Source organism: Lucilia cuprina, chromosome 3 (genome assembly GCF_022045245.1).
Source record: "Lucilia cuprina isolate Lc7/37 chromosome 3, ASM2204524v1, whole genome shotgun sequence".
In the NCBI taxonomy this organism is placed as follows: Eukaryota; Metazoa; Arthropoda; class Insecta; order Diptera; family Calliphoridae; genus Lucilia; species Lucilia cuprina.
Genome location: NC_060951.1, coordinates 42,316,282 through 42,329,732, shown reverse-complemented (window position 1 = coordinate 42,329,732; position 13,451 = coordinate 42,316,282). Strand labels below are relative to the sequence as shown.

Sequence of the window (13,451 nt, the reverse complement as noted above, 5' to 3'; positions counted from 1 at the left end):
ACTAGAACTGAACTGGAACTGAACTAGAACTGAACTAGAACTGAACTAGAACTGAACTAGAACTGAACTAGAACTGAACTAGAAATGAACTAGAACTGAACTAGAACTAAACTAGAATTACTCTAGAACTTTGGACTAATTTGATCGACACTTTAAATTTCCTTTAATTAAAATTTTCCATACCACTGTGCGGTATTATACCGGAAGTATTTCATACATAAATGTTCATAAGAAATTTATAATGATTTTCCGCCTCAGTGACTTTTGATGTGGTAATTGAAATGCAGTCGAGATTTCCTTTTTTTGTGTACCAAACATTTTCATTGCCTCAAAACTTTGCCAAAATATATAAAAAAAAACAAATACAGACACTCACATCTGCACACATATTTAGTCGGTCTTGTTATATTTATTTATCTTTATAATAAGTACGTATGTGTGAATGTCTATAACCAAAATTTATATTTCAATATGTTTATATGAAAGTAAGTAAAAAACGTATGTTTGTATGTTTTGTTGAGTCATAAAGTTATGATGATAATTTTTACAAAAACATCAACCAGCCATTCATTTCTTTCATACTTGTCAGTATTTTTATTACTGTAAAAATTTCAGGATTTACAAGTTGTTATTTTGAGTATCTCTTCGTTTCATATATTTTACAACCATTTGCTTCTTTATATTTGCCTTTTTGGTTTTATGTTGTTTTGTTTGTTTTTTTTTTTCGTTTTATGTGGACTCATGAGAAACATTTTCAATTGTGGTTTTAAGCCTCTTGTGGATTAATTTCAATTTATAAATAATTAATTATATCATTTTTGTAGTTTTGTATACTTTATATTTTGTTTTCTTTTATTTTTAATACAGTTTTAATACCCCCAAATAAAATGTTTATTTGAAAATATTTCTAATTAAAAATTTATTGTTTTACATGCTGAAATAAACATTAAAATGTTTAAAATTGTAAAAAAATAAAATTATAATTTCTGACACGTTTTCAAAACAATAAAAATGATTTGGATGAAAAAAAATAATTAAAAAAAAGATTTGTGTATAAAAAATTTATGGAAAATAATTTACTTGTTATATATATGTTGAGGCATTTAAATTTTCAGGAAATAATTAACTAGTTGAATTAGTAAGAATATTGTTTTTTTTTAATTTTCTTTGAATGAAAATGGTTTCACGTTTTTGCAAAAAACTATATACTAGACTATAAACAAGACTACATTATATACTAGAATATAGACTAGACTATAGAACAGACTATGGACCAGATTAAAGACTAGAACCCAGACTACACTATAGACTATACTTAAGACTTAAACCAACATTGCGTATAAGTAATATATATGTACTATGTATAATAATCATACGCCACTACGTACTTAACATTTATTATTTGTATCAAAAAATCGTATCGTCCTCTATTATCAAAACCAAATATTATAATTCCCATTAAATCTGGCAATAACATTTAACATTTTATAAAGAAAATCTAATGGGAAAACAAAATTATGTTGCGAAAAATATTATGAAAATAAAATACAAAATATATGGACAAGAACAGAAGAACGCCATAACAATAATACAAAAAAAAACTTTAAAAATTATAATAAATGCTTAAAGAAAAAAATAAACAAAATCTTTGTGTATATTAATATTTAACACATGTATGCATACAAATAAAAATATAGTATAACAAAATGACAATAGATAAATCTACTGCTGCATACAATCTCTAACGTTTGGATATAAATATAAGTTTAAGTATCCATTACAATCAACGCCAACAACCACCATCATCAACAACTCATGCCTTACTAAAGAGTACTTTAGCAAATGTCTTGCCAACATTTATACTTATAATTTTTACAAGCTTAATTAAATTACACTTTAATGTTCGATAATATTCATAAAGTTCTCTCTCCTCTTAACTTCTATTTTTAAGACTTACATTGAAAAACAACTAAAAAGACAGCTCTTACTACAATACATACTCATATAATTTGAGGCTTAAATGTTGGCATTAAAGTTTATACCGAAACACTATAATCGTTAAAAATGGCCAAAACAACAAAGCTAAGAAAGCATAATGCAATAGAATGAAAAAAATAACATATAAAGTCAAACGAATAAAAACAAAATATTACAATATTAAAAATAAACGAAGACAAAAAAAAAGAAAATATTCATAAATTTATACAATTACAAAAATTACATACACACTGTTATAGCATTATGTAACAGCATATGTTTACACTTACTCCAACATACACTTGTTGTGGGTACAGTGAAGGATAAAAGGTAACATGTATTTGTGGCAAAAGGAATTGTTTTCTATGAGAAGGTTTGTGGTAGTTCTATACAAATTTAAATGTAAAAAACTTAAGAAAACAATGTAGATTAGATAGATGTGTATACATCCTCCTTTCAAACTAACTAAATAACTACGTAGATTGTTTTGATTTTCACATTTTTTTATTAATTTCAAATGGTTTTTAATATTTTACACAAGGTATATAAACATGTCATAAATTTCAAAAATTCGGAAAGTGGAATTTGTTATTATAATCGTTTGGCATATACAAATGTAAATATTTTCCTCAAGTAAAAAGATATTTGGAAAAAATTGCTGTTACAAGATATCATTTAGTTTTCAATACTTTTACTCTGCACTGTTTCAATTTCCACTACTGCTACTACTAACAGTATTTGCTGTTATTTTTGCATTTAATGCGCTTCATAAATTTTTAATGCATTTTATGGCAAAATGACGACACACTTATACAATCTAACGTTTTAATACATATACACATATTTAAATGTTCAAACAGAGTCAATGGTTCAAAGGAAGATATAAACAAACACATTTTTAAAAACATATTGTTGATTTTTATAATTTCCATTACAGTCACAATCATATTAACATAAACCTACACAAAAATATTATTATGCACCTATTAACTTTGGGTGGGTAGAACTATAAAAATTCTGTGAAAATAATTATCTATATGGTTATAAAGAAAGGCCTATTACGTGCTATTTTCACATGGACAGTATATAATTTTTATAAACATACATTTAATGTACACATGTGTATAGTATCAATATATATAGCACAGAGGGTATTATGCCTTTGTGCTGATGTTTGTAACGCCCAAAAAAGCTAGCTTAAAGTATAACGATCGACTTTTCGAATCACGAATCACCTTTTGAATATTCCGTCTGTCCATGTAAACATGTGCTTAAGGTAAGCAATTTTGAAGATATTTTCGGCACAGGGAAGCTTACTGAAAATAACCTTTGTGCTTTTTATGCCAAAATTACATAAAATATTTTCTGTCTCTCTAAAACTTGGCATAATAAATTTTTATATAAGCATACAGGCACTGCCGATTCTTTTAGTGATCAGATCTTTAGTATCTCAACTTGTATGAAAAAATAAACCACTCCTCCCAATTCCCTAACCTATGTAAAGGTCCTTTTAGGAAATTAGTTTTTCATGAATAAATTACTTAAATACCTCAAAATTATTAAAAATAAATAATTTTTAAATATATTTACATTTTAGGATTTCATGTGGCCAGACATACTCCACTATACTGTTCAGTTAATGCAACTTAAAACTGTGTTCTCAGTGTATATTGATAAATCTTTATTATATTCGTATAAATCTACCATAATTTAAGGCGAAAATGTAAGGTAAAACGGAAATTCTTTAGACGTCAATGTTTGTTACATCAAAACATTTTGATGGACACTCAAAAGTATTAATTTACACGAGACATAAATGAAAAGTCTTCAAAACCGTACGTACAATTTATTCATTTGCCTTAACATTTTATTTATTTATTTGTTCATTTTTTAAATAACTTTATATACCATCCTCTTAATACAAGAATCATTATATAAGCTTTATCTCATCAACCATCATTTTGAAGGCTTTTTTGCGGAGTAATTTCCGTTTTTGCCATTTACTGTTTAAGTACTTAGTTTCGGTTTATTTGCCTGCCATACATTTTCGCATCACGATACTAGCTACTAGATACAAAATTTGATTTTCTAACAACTTTACACCATTATCTTTCATAGACCATTGATTTATATGGATGTGTTTGTGTGTTGAGTATTAACCACATGTTGGCTTTGTTAATAAAATTGTTTGTTATTACAGAGACGCATACACATAAATCCACACTTTCATACGTACACACATCCTGTCCCGTTGATCTTTACTTATTGGTATGTATATATGCGGAGTTTTGTATATTTTGGACATTTGACGTTTATTGAAAATCCATTTATGTACTTACTATTATGTCCTTTATAAATAAGTACATTATACATTGATGTTTGTATACAAATATGGAAATATATGTGTGTATGTGTGCATTGGGGATGTTTGAATGATTTGGTTTAAGGTATTCATCAGAAATTGATTAGCTTTAACTTTTTGATTACAAATCTTACGGCAGTTGATGTTTATTATCGATTTTAATAAAACAAGAGGATGTTGGAATATGTTTTCCAATAATTTTTAAAAACTTAAGTACTTTAAAAATTTTCAATGAATAACTCACTCCTACAAATTTCATAAAGATAAGACCCAATATGATTTTCAACAGAAAATCGACTATTCACTAAAATATAAATTTTTTACAAAAATTGTTTTAGAACTCGAACTGGGCTAGAACTATGCTAGAACTGAACTGGAATGGACTAGAACTGAACTAGAACTGAAATAAAACTAGAACTAAACTAGAACTGAACTAAAACTAGAACTGAACTAAAACTAGAACTGAACTAAAACTAGAACTGAACTAAAACTGAACTAGAACTGAACTAGAACTGAACTAGAACTGAACTAGAACTGAACTAGAACTGAACTAGAACTGAACTAGAACTGAACTAGAACTGAACTAGAACTGAACTAGAACTGAACTAGAACTGAACTAGAACTGAACTAGAACTGAACTAGAACTGAACTAGAACTGAACTAGAACTGAACTAGAACTGAACTAGAACTGAACTATTCATTGTAGAATCCTAACCTATCTAGTTATATTTCTTCATGTGTCTGATCGTATTGATGTTTTCAGACCTTTATTTATTTAAAATTAAAGAATTACAGCCCTAAAAAATTTAGTATTTTTTTAGTATGTAAATTATATATAGGTTGTTAATAAGCCTTTAATACAATACAAATATTTATTTGTTTAAAGATAACTTTTGCTCTCATGTATTTATTTTTTGCTATGCAAATAAATTTCCCCATATAAACCAAAAGGAAGAAAAAAACAGTATTTAGTTTTATTTAACTTAAATCACACTTGTTGTAAAATTGTTCACTTTTTTGTAGTTCTTATTACATTTAGTTGTATTTTAACTTTATTTGTAGTTGAGTGCGGTGCAATATTTTTATTTGCAAATGTGAACAACTAAATGCTCAGTGTTGTTTTTTCTCATTTTGCAATCAGTTGCGGTATCTGACTACAATTACTGTTTTCCTATATATTTATAATGTAAAACATACACAAGAAATATCTTTAGAAGAACAAAAAAGACAGGAATTTTTGCCAAACCAAATGTCTCCAGTTTATGTTGTTAATATTACAATTATACACCGATTCTCTCTGTAGATTAATTTTTCAAATTATGGTTCAAAATTTATTAATAACAAAAGCAGTAAAGGATATATTTTTTTTTTTGTTCCAGGAATAATCCCATACAGAATTCCTTATATATTTAGTTGCTTTATTAAGCAGTTGGAAATATGGATGTATAATTTTCTGTATTAATTATAACAAAAATATCCGATGACAATGTTTTGAAATGGATTGTATAAAAAAAATATCATATTTTTCAAAATGCCTAAATAATATTTTTTAATTCTAAGTTTTGTCATCATTTAACATGTGATCTCTTGGCAACAGTGTTGTCTTTACTATTCTTTGGTATTAAGTGTTGCCGCTTGTTGGCTTTCAATGCAATTATTCTGGTTAAATATCTTTTTTCCGTTTTAACTGTAATTACAAAAGTTTAATTGAGTTTTCTCTCATCTTTGCTGCTGTTGATTCTTTTTTTTTTCTATTCATTTAGCGCTTCCTTCTCTACATTCTTTACAAATCGAGTTGTTTTGTGAGTTGGTATTTTCTTTTACTTACTTCCTACTTGGATACAAGAAGGAGCAAGAAAAATTATGCTAAGTTGTGAAAAATATTTTTTGCCGTACAACGAAATATATTTAAAAGTCATAGAACTGAAATAGAACTGAACTAGAACTGAACTAGAACTGAACTAGAACTGAACTAGAACTGAACTAGAACTGAACTAGAACTGAACTAGAACTGAACTAGAACTGAACTAGAACTGAACTAGAACTGAACTAGAACTGAACTAGAACTGAACTAGAACTGAACTAGAACTGAACTAGAACTGAACTAGAACTGAACTAGAACTGAACTAGAACTGAACTAGAACTGAACTTGAACTGAACTAGAAATGAACTGGAACTGAACTGGAACTGAACTAGAACTGAAAGTTACACATTAAATGACAGTATTAATATATTCAAAACTTTTTAATGTAGGGTTAGAAAACAACAAAAAAAAACCTTGCAAATGACAAAAACCTTTTGGCTTAATGTGGCCTTCCCATACTGATTGTGCTGTTTAATGTTTGTATTAAATTCTGTTTTGAAACGAAAGAAATTTAAATCGAGAGGCTGAAAACAGTTTGTATATGCCACCAAAGATTTGCCTTTAGATCAATTCTATGTTTGCAACGTAACGTATTAAATCTTAAGAAAAAGAAAAAACTTTATGTTTTTTAGCTTTTTTACACCCGCAACATGATAAAGAAGTTTTGCATACAAAAAAGTACGTGTCTGCTTAAACTGACTACATGCTGTAAAAAAAATCGTTGTCATCATCGTTCCCTGCCCAACCGACCATTATGTCAGGCAACCAACTTTTGTTGTTCATCAGCTTGTAGCCACAATAGTTGTCTCAGTCGAAGTCGTAGTCAACCATCAGCCAGCCACAATTTTATTAAAAGTGCTGTCGTTTGCTTAAAAGTCCTGTAAAATACTCCTGAGGCGAGATTTCTTTGCAATTTTTTTCTTCACTCGCATCCTTTTTACATTTTTTAATCCATCATTTATGGGGGTGATAACGAAAACGAAAAACAAATCAGCTACGCTTTCAATGTCTTTGGTGTTGGGTGCTAAAGTGGATATAGACTTTTAAGAGTGTTGACAATATCTTCTTTATTATGCTGATTTCAAAATGTTTGGTAGTACGGCCACAGTAAGAGCCACTGTTGGTATTGACAGTAAATAAGATTTGTTAGCGTGGTTTATGTTAATTACTGTCAGAAGCTGAGTTTTTTTTTTTTCTTAATTTACAACTTTTTTATTTTGTTTTCTTCTTTTTTCCTATTTGTATTGTATTTATTGTATTTTACCGCTTGGTATCATCTTTTTTACTTGTTTTTCTTTTTTTCATTCAATTCAATTCTTTTCTCTAGTTGACAAACAAGAAATTGCGCTTGATTGAATTTCAATTAAAATGCAAATGATTTGCTTAATTGCTTTATAACCACTTTTATTTTTGATATTCGTTTCGGATACCAATAGGAAATGATTGGGAAAGTGAGTGTCTAGCTATACAAATTAGTTTACGCGTAAGTAATTGAATTTTTTATATAATTTGTATAGCTAAGAGAAGTTTTTATCCTTTTTACTAATGTTTTTATTATGATAATGTTACTAGTTTATTATATTAAGGATTTTTTTTTGAAAGGTCGGAATTTTATCCTAAAAGATATAGACCATTAATAATGTGGGAACCTGGGTTAAAAATTATTTATTCGGTTGTGTCGATGAGATATTAAATACGACTTTATGCCGATGTAAACCGAGTGGTATATATATATATATATATATATATATACATTAAAAAAAGACAGAAATTTGCCACTTCACAAAAGAGATCAAAGAATTAAATAAAAATATAATAAATATAAAATATATAATAAGGTCGAGCGTAACTTTGGAGGAAATCCCTGCTAAAACCTCTTGATACAAAAATTTTCTAAATAAAGATACCAAAAGGGTATAAAATGAGACATAAAGTAATTTTCAGAAGTAGGCCATACATCATTATACCTTCAAGTTGGGCCTATAACTGACCGATCCCCACCAAATTATGTAAACAGATTTTTGTTCCTATAGAAATTGTTTATGCTAAATTTGTTTTATTTTTTATGATAGAAAAGTACTTTTTAAAGAACGAAAAAGTACCAAGAAGTCATATTTTATATGTTTCCAATTAATGCGAGCTTAATTTCTTATTTTGAGGTTCAATATTAAAGAAAATACTTTTTGTGGAACTAAAAAGTGCCAAAATGTTATTTTTATAGGTTTACATCTAATCCGGGCTTTACATGCTAAATTTAATGTTTTTAGGTTCAATATTAAAGAAAATTAAACAAGTAAGAAATTATAGTCGGGCGTGACCAACCATATGATATCCTACACCATAATGAAGCATTTATCTGGACTATTACCTTGATTCCGATTTATTTAAGCAATGTATGGACGAAAAACTAATTTTCTGAAAGGGATGGGGGATAGGAGCAAACGTGAACCGATCCCGATAAAATAGGCTAGATAGATTTATATTTATATAATAATTGTGTGTGATACATTTTATTGCAATAACAGTGTTATTAAGCGAGATACATTTATATTATACAGAATTATGAGCTCAAAAGCAATTTTCTATGGGGGGCTAGGTGAAATAATGGACCAATTTTAACCAATTTCAATAGGCTTCGTCCTTAAGTCAAAATAAACATGCATGTCAAATTTCATCAAATTATCTTGAAAATTGCAACTTGTACTTTGATAGCAACGTTTACTTGGACACACGGACGGTCGGACGGACGGACATCGTTAAATCAACTAAGAAAGTGATTCTGAGTCGATTGGTATTCTTAAAGGTGGGTATAGTACTATAATTCTAGTGCGTTACAAACATCAGCACAAATACATAATACCCTCCCATTTTAGTGGGACCATAAAGTCTCTCTTTATAGACCTTTTTAAGGACGAAAAAGTACCACAATGTTACATTTTATATGTTCTAAATTACTCTGTACCATACATGCTTAATTTCATGTTTCTAGGTTCACTAAAGAGTACCTTTAAAGAAAAAATCCCATAAAGTTCCGAGACCTACGTACTTAATATCGTGTTTCAAGCCAATAACAATAACACAGTTTCAGCCGTAATGCGTTGCTCTTGATATGCTGTGCAAGCATGTGCAAGAAGAAAATTTACCGTATGAATATGTTTGTTGTTGTTGTTTGTTTATTATTCTTTACTCTGCATGCACCAAAAATATCAAAATTTTTCTTTAAAATTTTCAATGATTGCCTATGATTTGTGTTCTTATCTTTGTTATTTATAGATTGATTTTCCTGACTTCAAATTTTACTTATCGGAACTGGCAGATTTCTGTGGTCTTCTGAAAAATGATTTCAACATTCACACAGAAAGACAAACAGACATTTTAAAATAAACTAAATTTAAAAAAGAAGGTTTCGTAGATGGAGGGACGGACCGACTTTGATACCTATAAGAAGTTATAAAATGTATTTGTACCTTAGGCGGTCACAATATTAATCTTGTTCAATTATGAACAGAATGACAAACTTTTGTATAATTTCCTTACGAAGGTGACTATTTACTACTTGGATAATTTTGCATCACCCAGTGTGAGGTTAATTATTATTTTTTTTCTAAAAAGGAAACTTCCTTTTAATTTACTTAAACTTGGATTGGAAAATTGTTTTTAAAGAAAATATTTAACAATTTCAAAACACTCACCTTTACTTTGAGGCAAACATAAAGTTTCTTTAAGAAGTTTTTCCTTATATCAACATAATTTCAGTTTTTTCTCTTTTTAATATTTTTATTATTTTTCGAAACACGAATAATTGCCGACGTAGATTATTTTGAAAACGAATAACCGATCACTTTAAAACGCATAATTGATTTACATACTTTTATTTACTTCTCTACTTTCTTTTCACACAAAATAACAACAACAGCTATATGCTTTTTTCCCACTATGCATTCTCTCACTTGTTGCACTCTCTTTAGCTTGTACTCATAAATTTTTTTTCTTCAAAAACAAACGATTGAACAAAAAAACGTAACAAATTACGCAAAAAATCACATTTAAGTTTTTCTTTAAACTTTTAACACTTTTTTCACTTAAATAATTAACACTTTTTGGAAATATTTTTATATAAAACTATTAAGTAACAATTAAATTATAGTTTAATGAAAAAATATTTTAAGAAAAGATATTAATTACCGAATTTTATTCATTTTAAAACAAAAATTAAACAATTAACAACCGAACGCTTGAAAAATTTCCAAAAAACTAAAGAATATGTATAAAGGAGAGAGAGAAAGAATGTAAAGGAATTTTAATTGCTCTTGTTATGAGTAAAACAATATAATAGTTGTTGTTGTTAAATAACAAAAAAAAAACATCAATGTAATACAAGCAGCGATGGGTAAACTGATAAAAAGTACCTTTTTAGTAAAATTTTTTAATGCAGAGTTGTAAGCACATATGTTTAAATTTAGTCAAAGGGTTTATTATTAAAATTGGAGTATAATATTCCTATTGGGTTTTCAGTTTATGATATTCCTTGATTATTTAATTTGTTAGTTTTTTTCATTCTCTCAACCTGACCTTAACTTTACAACAGATGTTTTGGCTTTGCAATTGGTTTAAGGTGAATACAATTAATTGTGTTGAAGTATTTTCAACTAAAAGATTTAATTGCATTTCTAAGAAATGGGATTGGCAGACAGTTTTAAAACAATAATAAAAAAACCCAGCAGAAAGCAGGAAAATTTGATTAAAAAACAAATTATGAGAAAATTTTAAAATATATACAAGAATAAAAGAAAAAATTAGATAAAGAAAATTAATGCTAAAATTTAAAACCTTAATGAAAAAATTAAATTTAATTAATAAAAATTTAAATTAAAATAAATCTTATTTAATTACAAGTAAATCCCTAATTATAATTGTTTGCCTTCATATTCACATTTATTTTTTCAAAACATAAGTTATTCTCCACTTGCCTTGAGGGCAATATCCTAATCAAAAAGATCACACAATCACCAAAAAAAATACTTTATAATGGTCTAATAATCTTTTCATTAACAGAAAAAAAATGCGGGTCGTTTAAAAAATAAATAAAAAATGTAATTGTTTTCCTTTAACATTTGCTAAATATTTGATTACAATCTGATGTCCTCTTCATTTTAGGAAAACAATACAAAAAGTATTAAAATTCGAAAAATATTTGTAATTAAAATGAGATTAGAAGGAAAAACCTACCATGATTTCTGTTGTTTGTGTCCATAAATGAAAATTAATCTTATTTTATGACTTAAAAGGCTTAAAAAAGGTTTCCAACTAAAAAAAGAAAAACGGGGGACAATAAACATCAAACAAAATAAAATAAAACTGACAAAGAAATTAACAATGAAATACAAAGCGTGTTCAAACAAAAGTTGAACAAAAAAATAAAATAAATAATTTACCCAAAATTAATAAAAAAAAACAGACCGGTATGGTGAACCCTGCGATACCCTTCCCTAGTTGTGAGGCTGTAGGCATTTGTATGTTATGGTCAGAGTATGCAGAAAAATCAAACATATCAAACTAACTAACTAACTAGACTTTTAACTAACTAACTAACTAACTTACTAACTTACTAACTTACTAACTTACTTACTTACTTACTTATTTACTTACTTAATTACTTACTTACTTACTTACTTACTTACTTACTTACTTACTTACTTACTTACTTACTTACTTACTTACTTACTTACTTACTTACTTACTTACTTACTTACTTACTTACTTACTTACTTACTTACTTACTTACTTACTTACTTACTTACTTACTTACTTACTTACTTACTTACTTACTTACTTACTTACTTACTTACTTACTTACTTACTTACTTACTTACTTATTTACTTACTAACTAACTAACTAATTAACCAAAACTGATGGAATTCTTTAAATTTTACACTAAAATTACCCCAAAAATTATAAAATTTGACAAAAAAAAAATTAAAATCACTTTTTAATAAATTTCAACATTTTAATTGTATGTTACACGCTTGTTAGATCTTAAAATGTTGGCATTAAAATGTGCAAAAAATAACACTAATAACACTGCCAACTTACAGACTTTGTTTTGCCATATTGTCAGTAATGCTTTTTCTGACAACGTTGCAACAGAAATATTGTAAGTTCACAGAATTATTAGATATTTTCAGAGCATTTTCTGACAACGTTGTAAAATCTGACAACCGTATTTCACAGCTTAAAATCATTGAGATATGTATATTAAAAACCATTTTTTTAAGGAGACTTTAGTTGGCTCAAAAGTGGGCCTATTGCGTATTACTAAAAAGACTTAACTACAAACCCCGATATCGACTAACCCATTCAAAAAGTAATTGTCAGAAATTTTCCAAACTGTAAGTTGTAGGAAAGTTATGAAAATTTATCATTACACATACAAACATATCAGCCATAGTTGTATAGAGTACAAGAAAAAAAAAACACAAATAATACATTATTCCCCATAAATCGAATAAAAAATTATAAAGTTTTTTCTTAACTTAATTACAACAAATAACCACAATATCCGATTTATGTAAAATGTTTACGAAAAGCACCAAAATAAAAAACAAACACCCACAAAGATCAAATACAAAAGAGCATTTAGCAGGGGTACAAACGAATACTATCAGACAGGATAACACAAAGAAAAAGTTGGTGATATTGATACCACAAGGCTTTTGTAATATGCGAAAAATTAATGTAATAAAAGCAAATCTAAGTCGGATTATTTTGGAAGACCTTATGAAGATTTCTGCAGTTAATTATGGAAAAAGAAGAAATTAAAAGAAAAAGTGTTTCTTCGTTATCAGAATTATTATCAACATTTCAAAAAAACTGAATAAGAAAACATATTTAAATGCAACCACATCTACTTATTTCGAACTAAACTACTAAACTCAATTTACTCCATTCAAAATACAACCACAAACCGACCACTACCCCCTCCTTAGTACTCTAGTCACCAATGAAGGGGATAAAACCACAAACAAGAAATTCTTTGTAACTCTTAATGGTATAAATATCACAACGAGAAAATCACTTTTAATGTATATTTATTTATAAAAAATATTATCAACATTTATTTACACCTCACTCATTCTCATTCCCCTTGGCAGATTTCATCAATTTATGACAAGTTTTGTAAAAAAAAAGTTACATATAACAAAGGATTTAATTTTAAAGGTATTTGATGTACTCGTATACTTAGACAG

The 13,451-nt window shown here is 27.6% G+C and overlaps 1 long non-coding RNA gene across 1 annotated transcript in view; it reads right to left on the bottom strand.

Moving 5' to 3' along the window:
• The window catches only part of LOC124418815, a 49,756-nt gene extending 39,465 nt beyond the window's left edge, over nt 1-10,291 (bottom strand). Inside the window, exon 1 of the long non-coding RNA XR_006940236.1 lies at nt 9,896-10,291. This is a non-coding gene — a long non-coding RNA (uncharacterized LOC124418815). The remainder of the gene's footprint in view (nt 1-9,895) is intronic.
• Nucleotides 10,292-13,451: the final 3,160 nt, after the last annotated feature.